Here is a 17,908-nt window from a genome sequence, read left to right as displayed (position 1 = left end):
AAGTAACATTTTGAGGTACTTTTACTTTACCAGAGTATTTCCAATTGTCTATACTTTTTGTTCTACTCCACTACATCTCAGATGCAAATATTGTACTTTTACTCTACTGCAATTATTTGAAAACTTTAGTAACTAGTTACTTTGCAGATATAAATTATTACATTATAAAACATACATGAACCACTTTAGCCCTATTTTATACCTACTGTAGGCTATTTGAAAATAGCCGATCTACAAGCTACGCCTTGTGAGCTTTTTCAAATTTTCAAAACTTTTGGTACTTTTACTTTTGGTACTCTAAGTACATTTTGATACCAATACTTTTGTAAATTTTGAATTCCAGACTTTTACTTGTAACAGAGTACTTCTATATTACAATATTGATACTTAACATTTTAGTACTTTTTCCACCACTGAATGTAACCAAATGGACCCGTAACAGTCTATTTAATCTCTGTGTTACAAATAGAATAAATCCATACTGCGGATTTTACTGTGTACATGTAGGTTGAAAAGTGACTATAGATTAGCAGCTCAACAGTGACACTGAGAGAGAGAGAGAGAGGATATTAAATTACGAAAACAGCAACCACATGCTGGAATTTACACACATGGCGTCCCGGGGGTAAACCCAGAGACAAATTCAGAGCCCTTGAAAGTATAGCCCATAGTCTTGCTCCAAGGCTGATTGATCTGAGCAAAGAAAGAATAAGAAAAATAAAGAATGGTAGAAATGTGATTTTTTCTTTGACTCTCTTGTGTGTCTGGAGAGCTGTGCTCCACTGCTTGGCTTGTCATACACCACAAAGGAAATCAATCTTCTTTTCAGCGCTCATCCTCTGAGCCCTACATTGTGCGGCAGCCATCTGGAATCGCTCGGCAGCCGTTCAGTATACTGTAGCGTCGCTGTGGTCGGTTGGGAACCTCGTATGTCCAAAAACCAGAGGTGGAAAAAGTACTCGCATTTTTTACTTAAGTAAAATTAGCAATACCACATTATTAAAATACTCTGTTACAAGTGAAAGGCCTGTGTTCAAAATGTTACTTGAGTAAAAGTACAAGAGTATTGGCATCAAAATATACTTATAGTACCAAAAGTAAAAGTACTAAAATGTTTGAAAATAGCCGATCTACAAGCTCACAACAATGCGACGCGTTGTGAGCTTGTAGATCGGCTATTTTCAAATGGCCTTGGTATAAAATAGGGCTAAAGTGGTTAATGTATGTTTCATAATCATAATATCATAATTTATATCTGAAAAGTAACTAGTAACTAAAGTCGTCAAATATTTAGTGGAGTGAAAGTACTATATTTGTCTCTGAGATGTAGTGGAGTAGAAGTAAAAGTACTGAAAACTGGAAATACTCAAGTAAAGTAAAAATACGTCAAAATTGTACTTACGTACAGTACTTGAGTAAATGTACTTAGTTACTTTACACCACTGATAAAAACCCAGGACAGGCCCATTTTCACTTACTGTACACTTGAAAAACTTCTAAAAAAATACAACACGTTGCATTGCGATGCGTTGTGAGCTTGTAGATCGCCTATTTTTTCCGACTTTGCTAGTTTGCGACACTGGCGTACGCTGAACTGGGGCATTAATAGAAAAAAATAACAAACTAAAAATAAATAAAACATAAAAAAATGGAATACGGAGATCCAAGGTTTCTGCCTGACAGCAACGAGAGTTCTGGCCACCACTCCAGTGTTCATCGGGTATAGCTGGTAGCCTCTGCACAAAGTCACTTACTAGAACAAATTGGCCGGCGAAAGCCAGCACAGCGCGGCCAACCACAAAGACAAATTCCCTTGACACATCTGTAGAAATGGCCCGTTGGTGCGCTGTGTGATCTTGACTGTTTACGCTCCAGGAAGAGAAGGCCCAGTGACGGGAAAGTGCAATGAACATCTACTCTAAAATCAGAGGTGCTTTATGTCTCGGTGCAACAGCTTGCAGGGAACAATGGGCCTCATGCAGCAACCGTTCTTAAGATGAAATTTCTTCTTAAACCCACTTAAGAAGTTTTTAAGAAGATTTTGGTATACTCCAATGTTTTCTTAGCTGTGATCTGTTCTCAGGTAAGAACAGAATCTACACACACTGAAGAGCACTCTTAAGGCGTATACACACCGGCGAATATGCGAATATACGCAAAATTCGGACTCGTTCCGAATAATTAAAAGATGCTTTTTCGCTACGCCTTTTCGCTTTTTCGTATGAAAAAATCGCCCCGGTGTGTAAGGACCTTTAGGGTGGCCTTTGAGTTCTTAAGTGTGACATGTTTGTGCAAAAATAATTAATTCTCGAAGTTTCTTCAATTCTACAGATGTATAATATAGGATTTAAATTACAATAATATTTTTATCATATCTTTAGAGCAAAAAGGTTCTCAAAAGTGTGGTCTGGGGACCCCCAGGGGTCCTTGAGGGAGTTCCAGGGGGTTCACAGCAAACGAGGAACAGTTTAATCACTTTAACCCTATATTTTATGTTTGAAAATAGCCGATCTACAAGCTCACAACGCGTCCCATTACTGGCCATTTTGAGCTTGTAGATCGGCTATTTTTGATCGGCTAACATTTTGATAAATCTTGAAAACATTTCCCTGGCAGAAAATATTTTCAGGTGGGGGTCTGCAGCCAAATGCATGTCAATTTGGGGGTCCTTGACATGAAAATGTTTGAGAACAACGGCTTTAGAGTTTTCAACAGGTCTGAAATTACAATCTAACCCAAAAGGACCCCCCACCCAACCGACCCTCATCGCCCCCCCCCCCCATACCCCCACCCCCATATCCCCGACATTCGCCACACCCCCATTTTCCCGTCCCTTTCCTACCTGAAAGCCCCCCTATACCCACCCCGTCACACCCATCCCCATACCCCCCACACAGCCCCCTACACCCATCCTTGCACCACCATATCACCCACCACACCCCTATTTCCACCCCATTACATACCAAGCAGCTGCTACCTTAACACATTGAATGCCAAAAACGGTCCGGACCGTTTTTGAGGGTCCAAACGAGAAGTGCCGAACCAATTCTATTTTTATACGAGTGGCCCACGTGGGGCGCTAAAACGAAACTTTGACATCACCCAAGGAGTTTCTGAGAAGAAGAGGCTGGATGAGGCTCCATGTCAAAAATCCTTCCGGTCGGCGTTTTCAATGTTATCTCCTTGACTAAAAGCTTAATATCTCCATTTCTTTTTAATGTGGTGGAAACGAGCCGTTTCCGATCGGCGATCACGCTGCAATGGAGGATCGCGTTGGAAATATTATTGTTCCAGGCGTTAGTCGGGACCCTCCGCCGTCTCGCACGCATGCTTTGTTTACATGCACTTCCGCGTCGGGGCTTCTGCAGCACGAAACGTATAACGCAAGTGGATGGAAGAAATGCAGGCACTCAACGTATAATATTTTAATAAACCTCTGGCACCCAATGTGTTAAAGACCCTCCATATCCACCCACCAGCTTTCAGTAATAAAATGTTTTATATCCACTACTAACGCTACTCCTGAACATGAAATATAGATAACATGCTAATTTCAGCAAATTTACATTGATTGTCTAGTGGTGATATGTTGATTAATGTGAGGGAAATAATAAGATACATTAATTAATTAAATTAAATAATTTGCCGTAGAAGTACCTCCACAGAACTATTGATTCATTTATTTGTATGTTAAGAGTCTGGTGTTCCACCATCTTTAGACTTTAGTTTAGGTATTCTTTACTTCATTCTCTCAACTTTATTTCTGTGTGATTTCCTGTGATTTCTGTGAGCAGCAATCACACACAGGTGTGACTGCAGGCAGGGCCATGCAGTCATGCCTTATATGGGGATTGGTGGGGCGGCTACCTATGGTAATTAGGATTAACTGGCACACCCCTTCAAGTTACAAGGATTGGGATACATCATCATAAGAACAAGGCCATATCCACACGGAGACGTTTTAAAAAATGTCACAGAGTCGTTTTCAAAAAGTTTACCGTACACACGGAATCGTCTCAAGAAATGTGTGTGTCCACACGAAACCACTGAAAACGCCACAAACTGAAAACGCTGTAGTATATATGCCTGGCCTGTGGGTGGTGCTGTGGAGGAAAGTTACTAAGTACATTTACTGAAGTACTGTACTTAAGTACAATTGAGGTATTTTTCACTTTACTCGAGTATTTCCAAATTCCAATACTTTTACTTCTACTCCACTACATCTCAGAGGAGAATATTGTACTTTTACTCCACTACAATTATTTGAACGCTTTAGTTAATACTAGTGACTTTGCAGATATAATCATGACATTATAAAACATTTATATTTATTTATTTGCCCTATTTTACATAGACTATTTAAAAATAGCCGATCTACAAGCTCACAATGCGCATTGTGAGCTTGTAGATCAGCTATTTTCAAACATTTCAGTACTTTAAGTATATTTTGTTGCCAATACTTTTGTACTTTTGACAGCTACTCACAACGTCTCCTGAACGCACAGTCTGTGTAAAGTCTACAACACATACACACACAATGCGTGACAGAGACATACCATACAGAGAGAAGCTGAACGCGGACGCAAAGGCACGCTAGCTGGAAAAAATGTCATTACATCTGTGCCCCAGATCATGTAATGACAGTGTGCCCAGTCAGAGTCACAATCATTCATTTCATAGACTGGTTCACCTGAACCTGAAAATATATCACCTGAAAATAAAATATAGTCATCTTGAGTACTGATTATTTATATATTATTATTGATATTATTAGCGAAGTATTATTATTATTATTATTATACTGTTCATTCATTAATCATTGAGCTAGTAAGTGAACGGAACGGAACCTGTGTTGCCAGATTTTGCGAGAGAAATAAGCAACCAGGTCTATGAAAACAAGCCCAAAAGAAGTGGCTTTAGTGACATCAGCTACTTGAAAATAGCCGATCTACAAGCTCACGTGAGCTTGTACATAGGCTATTAAAAAAAAACTCTTGCAATAAAATAAAGAATACTTTTTTTTTTTTTAAACATTCTAACAACACTAATGCTCTGGCACAGAACATTTTCATGAAAATATTTGAAAACCACTGGTTTAAATTTTAAAAAAAAAATTGGAAGCAAGCCTAAATAAGCAAGAACACTTTATAAATAAGCCACACAAAAAACGCAACCCGCAACTACCAATTTTACAAGCAACTTTACAGAAAAAGCCAGAAAAAGTTCTGCCCAAAGTCGCTTATAATAAGCCGACATGGCAACGCTGATTCTCACCCAGACTCGGTCTCATCAACACAACATGTTTATATTTTTATTGTGTGCTGTCATGCTTGTTTGAGCACAGGTAGAGAGCCTAAATGTGTTTGTTTCATTGTATTTAAGATATTCGATATAAATTCTTTTTTTTTTAATGCCCGTAAACGTCCCATTCAAACTGCTAGTTTAGCCACTAGCGTCCTGGCTGAATTCAACCTGGTGTTTGTACTTTCTCTATTTACAACCCGTACATCTACATAAACGTTCAGATTTCAAATATAAAGTGCTTAACTCATGGCCATGGATGTTAAAATTCACTTCGAGTGGGTATAAGTACCCGTATCTTCCGTATTGTTCAATAAAAAGCATTTTAATCCGATTGGCAGCCATTTTCTCATAGAGTTATAATGTATTAGAGTGCAATACTCCTCCCAACCGGTAGGGTCGCGTAAATGAAAGTCAATGGAGAAAATTCGAAGTCAATGGCCACCAATCGGATTAAAATGATTTTTATTGAACAATACGGAAGATAGGTGTACTTATGTGGGCCCATACATAATTGTAACATCCGTGGCCATGGGGTCAGCACTTTATATTAGAAATATGAACGTTTATGTAGATGAACGGGTTATAAATGGAGAAAGTGCAAACACCAGGTTGAAGTTCATCCATGAATGTCGTAACAGACGACCGTCATGTGATCCATGGCCAACAGCAAGGCGTTGGTTTGTTTTCATTCTTATAAGACCGCATGGCTCATTTGTATGCACGTGAATATACTTTAAAAGGTACCAAGCGGAAAGTAACTAAGTACATTTACTCCATGTCCACTTGTTGCTGGCGGTGGTTGTAGGAGCAGCGCTGTAAAAGCCCCATCGCGTTAAGTAGTACAAACGCAACGGGTCGGGGTGTTTGTTGTTGGGGGGGGGTGCGGGCGGCGGCGCATGCAGGGTCGGGGGGGGACGGGGGGACGCATGCAGGGGGGGGGGGGGGGTGCTCGGCGCATGCGGGTTAAGCGAGAGGTGGAGCTATAGCGTCATCGTTTCAGGAAAGAAGCGTATTTGGTTGTACACACGGAGACGCAAGGGTGGCGTCTTCGGGGGGTGGGGGGACGGGTGGGGGGCGGGTTTAAGCGAGAGGTGGAGCTATAGCGTCATCGGTTCAGGAAAGATGCGTATTGTCGTATTTGGTTGTACACACGGAGACGCAAGGGTGGCGTTTTCAGATTAATTCACTCTGGGACCCGTTTTCAAAAATAAGCGTATTGCAGACCTAAAACGCCGGCTCCGTGTGGCCAAAACGTGCAAACGATTAAAAACTTATGCGGTTTCACCTAAAATCGTATCCGTGTGGATGTGGAGTTACGAACAATTCTGCCTTTTACGAACGTTTCATGAATCTGACTCGACTTCTCTTAGGAATTCACTTAGGAAGAAATGTAAGAGGAAACATTAGGAACTTACTGCTGCATGAGGCCCTATGTTATCCTGCACTGCTGCCCTGCATTATCTTCAGAAACATGCAGTGGTGGAAAAAATACTCAATTTTTTTTACTTAAAGTTGTACAATGCAGAATCATAACTAACGATTTTTAGCAACCTCTGCTGGTCACTACCGTCACTGCATACAATTTCCCTAGTCCTCGATTACCCAGAATTCCATTCGTTTTCACCGGAAGCCGGAAGCGTTTCAAAAAGCGATCTTTTAATTGTTTTATACTATCTACGGATCGTTTCTCTTAGCCAGTGGAGCATTAGTTACCATGAGCTGTGCTTTCTTTTTCTGTTCTTTTTCGATCATTATCTTAAAATCAGCGTGAGGTTCCTTTTTGTTAATAGCGCGGTAGTTCCTGGCCAAACAGGAAACCGTTGCGGTAGTTCCTGAGGACGTCGGCCACGACGTCATGACGTTGGCCAGGAACGTCATTTTCCCGGGAAAGTCCCCCCCGTACACGTTCAATAGAAAATATATAAATAAAAGGCTTCCGGGGGTGAAATTCACGGAGTGGGTGTTGTGAAACTTTTGCCACTCGCAAAAGATATACAATTTAACTTTAGTTTTGTTGAAAACGTTACCTAGTATTACTTTAAGTAAAAGTATCAATACTGCAATATCGAAATACTCCATTACAAGTAAAAGTCCGGAATACAAAATGTACTTGAGTAAAAGTACAAAAGAATTGCATCAAAATGTACATAAAGTAACACAAGTAAAAGTACTCATTATGCAAAATGTACCATTTCACATTTCACATTTATACATATAAAATGTTATTATTGTTTGTAATAATAATCCAAATCTACAAAGTAACTAGTATGTAAAGATTTCAAATAATTGTAGTGGAGTAAAAGTACAACATTTGCCTCTGAGATGAAGTGGAGTACAAGTAAAAGTATTGGAAATTGGAAATACTCAAGTAAAGTACGAATACCTCAACTTACTGCAGTTACTTTCCACCATTGGAAACATGGTTCACTTTATGGAAAAGAAGACAACAATTCATTTTCAGTACATGTGTGTACGTTTATGTACATACATGTACATAGGCTACAGTACAGGGGTAAATTGTGGACTCAGCGGGTATTCCACACACAATACCCAATCCTCCCACTTATCCCTGCAGTACAATAATCCCAGCAAGGTAGAAGAGATATACTATATTTTAACTGCCAAAATCATTACATACAAATTATTAGTTGTGTCAAATGGAGCCCTATTGACAGTGTGAAGAGTAATAGCAGCAATTATCTTCACATTTGGCTGCTCTTATGCCTTTTTTTCCTTCTTCTTTTTAATCATAATGTCTCCGTGTGGTTTCCCTCTCACCTGAGGGGAGATCATGCTGAATAGTATCATTAAAATGCCAAGGAACTTGTCATTATGTTGGCCGTGGGTCGAATAGTTTCAACAAAATTGTTCTATCCCTTTCTATTCTGTTCTATTCACTGCTCGTCTGTTCTGTTCACCCCCCCCCCGCTGACAGGCGCCACCTCAGCCCCGACAAAGGCCAATAGGCATTCAGCCAAGCTGGATAGACCGTAGTGGATTCAAACTCCTAGACTCTGAAGGACGGACAGGTACTGTACTTTAGCCCTGAACCACCCGAGTGCCGTTTCTTTCTTCATCTTACTGTTCCTCCAAAGGCCCTCTCAGACGAAAGAGTACTCAAATGTTTTACTTAAGTAAAAGTATCAATACTGCAATGTAGAAGTACTCTGTTACATGTAAAAGTTTGGAATTCTAAATTTACTTGAGTAAAAGTACAAAGGTATCGGTATCAAAATGTACTTACAGCCAGAAATGTTGTCTACCTCTCTCTACTTTCAGAATAATGTAGCTTTCAAGTAGTTCAGCTGTTTTTTCAGTGGCATATCAACATAAAAGAGCACAACAGATGAGTTTTGGTTGGCTTTCAAATCAATCAATTGGTTAGTTTTGAGCAGATTTTGTCCATCTTCCACATCTCCTTCCACATTTTACACAGTATGATTCATTCATCCTCAATTCACCCTGGGCTGAATGATGGTAACTCTCCACCATTATGATATGCATCAGCAAAAACCTTTCTTTCAAACGAAAACACTTCACTTTGCCAGCCTTCCTCCAATTCTCTTCTCACAAAGACACCTCAATGCCAGGGACCCGTGCACCAGAGGCGTAGCGTCATGAGGGCCAATGGGGCCGGGCCACGTCTGCTCAAACTGCAGGACAAGATTCGCCAGGGGAAAAAAAACAATAAAAATACATGACAACATTAGCAGCCCCTCACCCTCTTCTGTTGTAGCCAACCACAGCAAGTCGCCTTTGTTTTCAAATGGCGCTCATTTGCAATCGGCCGAATTGTAAATGAGGGCCATTTGAAAACCGGTTTGTCCGCCGTCCACCAGGGAAGGAGAGATTCACAATGGCACACTTTGCCACTCACCTATTTAAGCATAACACAGACATGTGATGTGTCAATGTAATATCCGTTCTGACACAATGACGATTGTTTCCTTCTTTGCTCTACACCTGTCTGAAGTCATTAATCTTGGAACGGGGGGTTAGGTAGCTGCTACATCGAATTCAACACCCGGCCCACATTACAAATTGATAATTTTTCATATCACTGCTTGCAGCGCGTGAGGGGAATACGTTCGTGAACACGAGAGAGCGAGATAGATGATTGAAGTTGTGGTCTTCATACTAATAAGGACTATGGACGTTCTCTCATTCAGTGCCAGGCTTATTTCAAGATTGTTGATCCAGGATTAGGCTATTATTTTACCTTTTCAATTGGTCACAGAGTGTTTGTCTTCAGTGTGACTGATCCCCTGATGGTTGCTAATCACTGAGGTGCTTCAGGTGTGGTTTCACAAATGTCAACGAGGTCATTGTGACCTCGTTTACATTTGTTGTTTGATGTTTGAAAGTGGCATGTCTCACTCAGAAATACAGTGTTTACAATGGTAGGAAAAAATTGATTTTTTTTCTCCGTTTATTTTTTAACATAGAAGTGGATGGAGCATTAACTTTTTGAAAATTGTTTTCTCCTAGTTCCTTTGAGATAAAAAATGTTTTAAAAAACATTTTTTTTTTTAAATGTTTAAAAAACAAAACAAAACATTTTTGGTGACGTCAAAAGACGTCATTGGCACTGATGGCACACTGAAGACGGCTGTCAAAAGACGTCATTGGCACTCAATGAGGAATCCTTGAGTGCACCTCGAGTCCACACAGATGTTAACTAGATGGCTTAACACATTCTCAGCCAGGTATTAATTAATTAATTATTCCACCTCTGCCAGCGTTTTTACCTTGTTTTGACGATCCACAGAGAGCCAGGGAAGCCACGTTGTGGACACGGATGTAAACAAGAGAGATTTGGTGTTGACAGAAAAAAGCGTCCAAGAAAAGTAGGTCCATTTTACTGAGAATAGAGGGTTTAAGTAGGCTACATAATAATAAAATAATAACTTTATTTATATAGCACTTTTCAAAACATGAGTTACAAAGTGCTGCTGAACAGCAGTTAATGTTTACGTTTTATTTTACCTTACTTATATATTTTATGCTACAATTGGAGCATAAAATATATAAGTAAGGTCAAATAAAACATATACTGTACACGTTGTTTTTAAGCATAAGGGAATACCATAAATAAGTAAATAAGAAAACACATTTAAACAAACTAAAGGAGACCAAAATAACTTTGGTCTCGTTGCCCACATCAACAAACAAACAAATACAGATATACCAGATGTAGCCAGTCAGGAAATGTCCCTCCTAGGCTACTGTGGAGATAGACATGCCACAGCCCCTCCCACTTCCTGTTTTCCAAATTGTTTGGTTCACTATAAAAGCCACACTGAGCAGGGGCTTCTCCCTCTTCGATCCCTGTTGTAGCAGGTTGCCTCTGCTCGGTGCAATGCCCTGGGTAGGTGTATATTGTACATAATAGGTGAAAGTACATGTATGTTTTACCTGCTTGAGGCTGACCCTTTGTTTGTCACACTTTAGGCCCTGCTCCATAGTGACTCTGCTCTCCTGTGTTGTGCCTTCCACATGGGTTGTGTTCAATAGTCAGACAGAGGTAATTGTCATTATTTTGTTTGTATATAATAGATCTGTTTTACAGTGTATTAATGTCTATCATTTGTTTCTTTTGTAGACTATGACTGCCACTGCTGTTTTGTTATGTTTGGGTTTTGTTTTATATTTATTTCAGTTATTTTACTATTTCCCCCAAGAACTATTGACGCTCCTCTTATACTGTTTTATACTCAATTACTGTGAATGATAACCTTTTCTTCTCTCCTTGTTTCCGAGTGCTACAGGATTGGTGGAGCAAGTGGCCCTCTGGACGGGTTAGGTGGCTAGGCTCACAGCGGTGCCCCCCCCTTACTCATTGGTATATTGCACTCAACCTTCCTTGCATGCTTTTGCATTAATGTATTGAATGCCTTAGCTTCTCCTCTTAGGGTATGTGTAGGACACCTAGTCGTGCTAGGCCATAATTCCCCTCCCTTCCTTGTGGCTACAGCCTACCATCCTGTGGTACTTCCTTTCCCTTTTCTTATTGCAGTTTTTAGTAGTGTATCAAGAGTATATAGCGTCTATTTTTATATGATCTTTAAACCATTCTATACAATAAAGTACTTTTAATTATCGATGAATTGTTGAATAAAAACTATTGTAATCTTGGGGGAAAATCCTTGTCGCAGTCCCATTTATTGTCACATGTGTATTAAGAATCTGTTCAGTTTTGATTATTTAAAGTGTCTGTATAAGTTAAAGCTTTTAAACCAAACCCGGGCCACGGCCCGGTTACACATACATGTGAATTACATCAATAATTATGAATGACAGATTCATATGGTAGAAGAGTGCAATTTATGACAATAAAGCACAGAGATGTTTCGTTTTTTGTAGCCCACGTTTGTGTGTGAAACTGTAGAATTAATAAAAAAGTTCTCATTTATTTTGGATAGTAATTTAATTTATTATTCTGCTATTCTTTATTATGCTCATTATAATATGATATTATATCTTATCTACATACAATTGGTCCTCACTAATGCTCATTATAATATAATATTATATATTATCTTCTGGTCCTCATAATGCTCATTATAATGTATTTTGGATAGTAATTTAATGTATTAATCTTCTATTCTTTATTGTGCTCACATAAGCTATTCATAAGGGATCAACTAAACAGTGCAAAGTATTCAGCCATTCACCACAAATAAATAAGGACGTTTACATTTATTGAAATAGAGTGCATGTGTTGTGTGTGTGTTTGTGCTGGAACGTCTGCCTTGCATTTCCCCTGTAAGGAAACTACAAGAGACAAACATGCCCAGTGGAGAGAACACAGGACGATTGGTTGGTGCCTATCACCTCCGGGTGATCGTTTCTTGAGCGGAACCCGGATGTGCTTTTCCGGACGCGGATCGGGACAGTCTTTCCGGTTTTTAACTTAACATGGGAGTGGATGGGACTTCCGACTTCCGTACGACAACTTGACGGACATGTGTGGCTGTACCCATAGCGTGTGGAAGTAACACATTATTCCAACCAGTTCTTTTCCCCTCCATCAGGTGCCCCGGTTGACCGCAGTATTGACTGCAGTATAGAGACCAGGATTACTGCATGTTTTTTGTGAGGGTACCTACACTAGGATACACAGGGAGAACATACTCCACACAGAAAGGCCCTTTCGCCAACCCCACCTAGGGTATGGGCACTGATGACGCGGAGGAGAGAACACTCCCCCAGCGACCACAGCGTCCCCGACCGGGAATCGAACCCAGGACCTTCTGGCTGTGAGGCAACAGCGCTACCAACTGCACCACCGTGCCCCACATTTCAGCTTTTCTAGTATATATTACTACAAATCAGGAAAATCTAATTAACAAACAAACAAACATTTCTGTAGGTTAAATGGGCCTCTTTTGATCATCACACCCCAGGCTTCTACATTAATTTAAGATCCTTCTTGAAGTTCCACGTAATAATTGTGTTCTTCAATTCAGCAAAGTCTTATTTTTAGCTCCTTGTGTAAAATAATTTCGGGTTAATTAGCCCGACAAATTCTTTTGAATCTTTTGAAACTTGTTAAATACAATCAATGACATTACTGCTAAGTAAAGGATAATAATATGCTGTTCGACTGGTGAGAACCTGCCTGCTGCATTGTACTGTGCCCTCAACAACTTAATTAGCTACATTGTCTGGGAGGATTTTCATCATTTTCATCATCATTCCATCATTTAAAACAAATATCTGAAATGTATCCAGGAAATTAAGAAATTGAGAGGCCAAAAGAGTGACTGCTTTTAACACAACAGAAGCTCTAAGGTTTTACTTGAATTATGATTTTTTTGATTATACCTTGTTTTGTTTTCATATATTTTTAGCACAGCCCGGGGAGCATGTCAGACAAACATTTCACTGTGCATACTACTAGTACTAGTGATGTTGAATCTCGAATATGTGGTACTTTTGATTAGCTGCCTTCGTGTTTTTTTTCTCCATTTCATATGAAAGGTATCAAGTGAGGTATCACTTGCATAGATTGGCCCGTTTGTTTTGGAATTACAGTTTACAGAAGTAAGTGCTTCTGAAAACTATAATTCTGAGAAAAGGCCCGTTTTGCAGAAGATCTTTAACAGTTTTTAGCTCAAATGTTTTACTTAAGTAAAAGTATAAATACTGCAATGTAGAAGTACTCTGTTACAAGTAAAAGTCTGGAATTAAAAATGTGCTTGAGTAAAAGTACAAAAGTATTGGTATCAAAATGTACAAAGTACCAAAAGTAAAAGTACTAAAATGTAGATGCAGATATCTGAGCGGTGCACTTTTCTTAATTATTTATGTAGACATTTATATTTCACCTAATTTAGTTGCTATTCCTTCTTCAGTCTACTCCCCACTGTGTTGCCGACTACAGGCTCACCTGCCAGTGAGGACCCCCCACGGGGAGGATATAGCGCTTCCGCACTACTCCTCCTGTTCAACACCCTCCGCTGACGCGTGCTTTCGAATCACACCGCACTCTATCCGCAGTGCCTTTTAGATCGCCTTTTAAAACACCATTCTGTTTGCTGCTGCTTTTATGCTGTTATTATTTCCCCCCTTTCTGATTGCCTTTTAAAACACCTATATTTAGTAATATTAGAAATATTTTTATTCTACTCGTTTATTTAAAGGACACCAATGGAAACAAGTCATAGTGCTATATACAATACTATGCAAACAAACCAGTAGAAATCAAAAATCAAAATATGTACAGTTGCAATAAACAGTTCATATTAAACTTCCATTCATAGGAAAATCCTCCAGAAGAGAAAGGGGGGAAATAGTCGTAATCGCTATAGATAGATAGCCTGCAGCAAACAGAATGGTGTTTTAAAAGGCGATCTAAAAGGCACTTCGGATAGAGTGCGGTGTGATTCGAAAGCAAGCTCCGCTGACAGGCGCCTGCCCAGACAGTAGTATATGCATGGAGAAATATCACCCTCCGCCGCCAGGCCCCCCCCCCCCCCTTGACAGCTTTAGTTACTAGTTACTTTGCAGATATAAATTAAAATAAATTTAGCCCTATTTTATACATAGGCTATATTTGAGAAAATAGCAGATCTATAAGCTCACAGCGCGTCGCGATGCGACGCGTTGTGAGCTTGTACATCGGCTATTTTCAAACATTTTAGTACTTTTACTTTTGGTATATTTTGAGGCCAATACTTTTGTACTTTTACTCAAGTAACATTTTGAATACAGGCCTTTCACTTGTAACAGAGTATTTTTATATTGTGGTATTGCTACTTTTACTTAAGTAAAACATCTGAGTACTTCTTCCACCGCTGGTGTTATGTTGATCTCCTGTTTGTCGTGCACCTGGCCAATGAAGTGTACTATGCATGCGCTATCTCTCTGATCTAAAGCATTCAATTGACTCTTTTAAGTCCAGGCTCAAAGTTCACGTTTATTCACTATAGCATTTGAATCCTCCTGTTGTGGCTTTTGATTTGGGGCTTGTGTCTATTATGCCCATGTAATCTCTCAAGACAGATTCAGAGCTCCGCAGCTGAGTCTGTCGGCAGCTCCCATTACAACGTGTAGAGTTGTTGTTATTAGGAACGAAAACAAAGGAGCACCACAGGGAAGAGGAGGGCTGAAGGAGAGTAAACAGGCCGACATTCGGTCTCTACATGGGGAATTGGGCGGTGTCCCCAGAGGCAAATTCATAAGCATTAGGCCACGGACCCCCATTTCATTTCAGCTCTGGGACCTAAATCTACACTGTAAAATCCTCAGTGTTTATTTAACTCTGAGACCCATTTGTACCCAAAAGGGTCCTGTTATACCGGACCCGATGTCGAGAAACAGTGCTTTATTCAAAGGAGCCGGCTAGCGCCGTATTCTGGCCCCAATCAATGGTATTTATCTGCCCTTTGGAAAAAAGACAGATAATGGGACAAGACAGCACGCAGAAGCAGAGGAAAGCGGGGGAGGCTGTCATTAAGTGATCTAAAGAGGCTATACTGCTTTGTGCTCCTTTTTTAATGGGAACAGAAGGTGGCTGTGTTGATGATGTGATCAGCTTGGAGGGCTAATGTCAGAGGAATGGGGGCCACGCGTTCATGATGCCGTACAGTGATTTTTGAAAAGGTCCATTAGTACAGGGGCCTACAGTACATGGTTTGCCCGAACTCCCGAGGGTAGGTTTTAACTCCAAAATTACATCATTCAAAACTTCGGATTGGGTCTCTCAGAAATGTGTTCGGGAATACTCTGTTACAAATAAAAGTCCAGAATTTAAAATTGACTTAAGTAAAAGTACAAAAGTATTGGTATCAAAATATACTTAAAGTACAAAAGTAATTAAGTACTCATTGTGCAGAATGTCCCATTTCATAAGTTTTCAAATGTAAAACTATTGCATTTGCTCCAAAATCAAATGGAGTAGAAGCAAAATAACTGAAAATTGAAAATACTCCAGTAAAGTCAAAATACCTCAAAGTTGTACTTAAGTACAGTACTTGAGTAAACGTACTTAGTTACTCTACACCACTGGTTCTGACTATCCAATTCTTTTTTTAGGACAGTGTGATTTGGTCATAGGTTGGGGGTGGGGGGGCGTGATTTATTTTGTTTTGTTCCCGCACTCAGCCTAGGCAGGCTTCATTCTGCCCTCGGCGAAAGCAGCAATAGTTTTGAAGAGACGTAGGCTGAGAAGAGGATACCAGTTCATGAGCCAACCTCCACCTGTAATCCCTCTCTAGTGACCGTGCATAAATACAACCTGTAGCGACACATGGCAGAAACCTCCGTGACAAATCTCCCACAGCGTGTTTGAGGGTTATCCAGGTATTAAAACCTCCGCCGCTTCCAGCGCTGGCTCTGTACAAAATTCTTCAGTGGCTCGAGACCGACAGAGCGAGCCGTGATTGTTGCCGGGCAGATTTATTTAGCAGATTACTGAGCGGGCGGGGTCTGGCGTTCAGAACACGTTGGCAATATGTATTGGCAGGCCAGCCGAAAATAAGTTTGGACGTCAGTTGGACTATTTTGAAGCATGTATGGGGCTCAGAATGTTGTATGTGCAGCTATACTGCAATCTGGGATTCTGGGAATTTGCCTCTGGGGGCACCGCCCAGGGGTCATCAATGTGTCCGTACACGGACAGACATGTCCGTGGCAAGACTTGTCCATGTCCGCGGCAAATCTAAATTTAAAAAATACTAGAGCCAGTATACAGTGGCTGACTTGCCAGTCTCCAGGTTTTCTTCAGAATAGGTGGGACACTGATAGTATACTGGTATACTTCTATACTTTACTTGAGTTTATAGCCTACTCATCACAACTTTCACTTTTACTTCAATACTTTTAAAACAAGAAATTCTGTATTTTATTCTATTACATTATCATTGGACACCTCTTTACCTCTAAGTGGTTAAACATATTTTGATGCTATTAATCAATTTTGCTGGAACCCCCTCAACTTTGAGAATCACTGGCCTAGGGTGCCAGTACACCCAGAAACGTCACTGCAGAGAGCCATTAAAAAAAATGTCTTCCATGCCAAAGAATGACCTGATTTTGACTTAACAGGATAAGAGCTGGGTTTCCGAAATGTCCTTTGATATTAACACTCTATTAAAGACACCAGACAGGTATTCAAACCTTGTTTTTTAAGCTTATGAGTAATGACCGGTGGATGATGTCAATATGACAATTCTTCTCACCGTCTCTGATTGTCTTTAATGCTTTGAAAAGGTCAAAGCCATCCCTTCGATTTAGAAAGTGAAGAAAGCCATTTTTTAAAAATGGGTTCCAATTTCTTCCATCTACGCCTTCCCTCTCAGCTTTCCTACTTACTATCTTCATAAAATAAAAACAAGTTCAAAGGGATGAGAACTAACCACTCTCCCTCTTTAAAAACACAGCATGTGTTCTCCATCGTGTCTACTGGACTAGTAAGCATTAGCATTTTATTCATGGTAATATTATTGACCACTCATTTTGTGTGTCCTTGGGAAAAATATAGTTTGAGGAAAATGTCCATCACAAGCCCAGGGGTTGATGACCCCTGGCACCGCCCAATTCCCTGTGTAGAGAGCGGATGTCGGCGTTCACTCTCCTTCAGACCTCCACTTCCGGTGGTCCGTCTTTGTTTTCATTCCTACTAACAACAAACTCTACACGTTGTAACGGGTGTTGCCGACAGATTCAGCTGCGGAGCTCTGAATCTGTCTTGAGAGATTAGCTGTACTGCAACACCAAGCTTCAGTCTCTCAAACCTGTTACTAGTCAGAGCATTTTTTTTTATATCTTATTATGGCTGAAAACTGCATTTTCAGAACGACTCCGCCTGAAGTGGAACAGTAATGTAACAAGAATGCAGTAAATGTTGGGTGGCGGTATATGTGTGTGTGGCGATATATGTGGAGTGGTTGGAAACATGAAAAAAGAACTGACATTGAGTCATAATATGCCATGAAAAAGGTTGCGAAAATGTCTTCAGTGCGAGATGTCACATACGTAGAGAGGTTTAATTATAGGTTGGAACGCTGAGAAGAAATAACATGGCACTGGAGGAGAGAGCGACACACAAGAGACTGTCTGGGAAAAGGCACAAAAAAAAAGAAAAAAGTCTGTGACACTT

The 17,908-nt window shown here is 40.2% G+C and overlaps 1 protein-coding gene across 1 annotated transcript in view; it reads right to left on the bottom strand.

The window, feature by feature from the left end:
- Window positions 1–17,908, bottom strand: part of kirrel3b (kirre like nephrin family adhesion molecule 3b) — a gene marked incomplete at its 5' end in the record, with an annotated part of 120,641 nt that overhangs the window by 59,407 nt on the left and 43,326 nt on the right. The window lies entirely within an intron of this gene.

Source organism: Gymnoscopelus braueri (genome assembly GCF_963280865.1).
Source record: "Gymnoscopelus braueri genome assembly, chromosome: 5".
Lineage (NCBI taxonomy): Eukaryota > Metazoa > Chordata > Actinopteri > Myctophiformes > Myctophidae > Gymnoscopelus > Gymnoscopelus braueri.
This window is presented reverse-complemented; position numbering and strand designations above follow the sequence as displayed.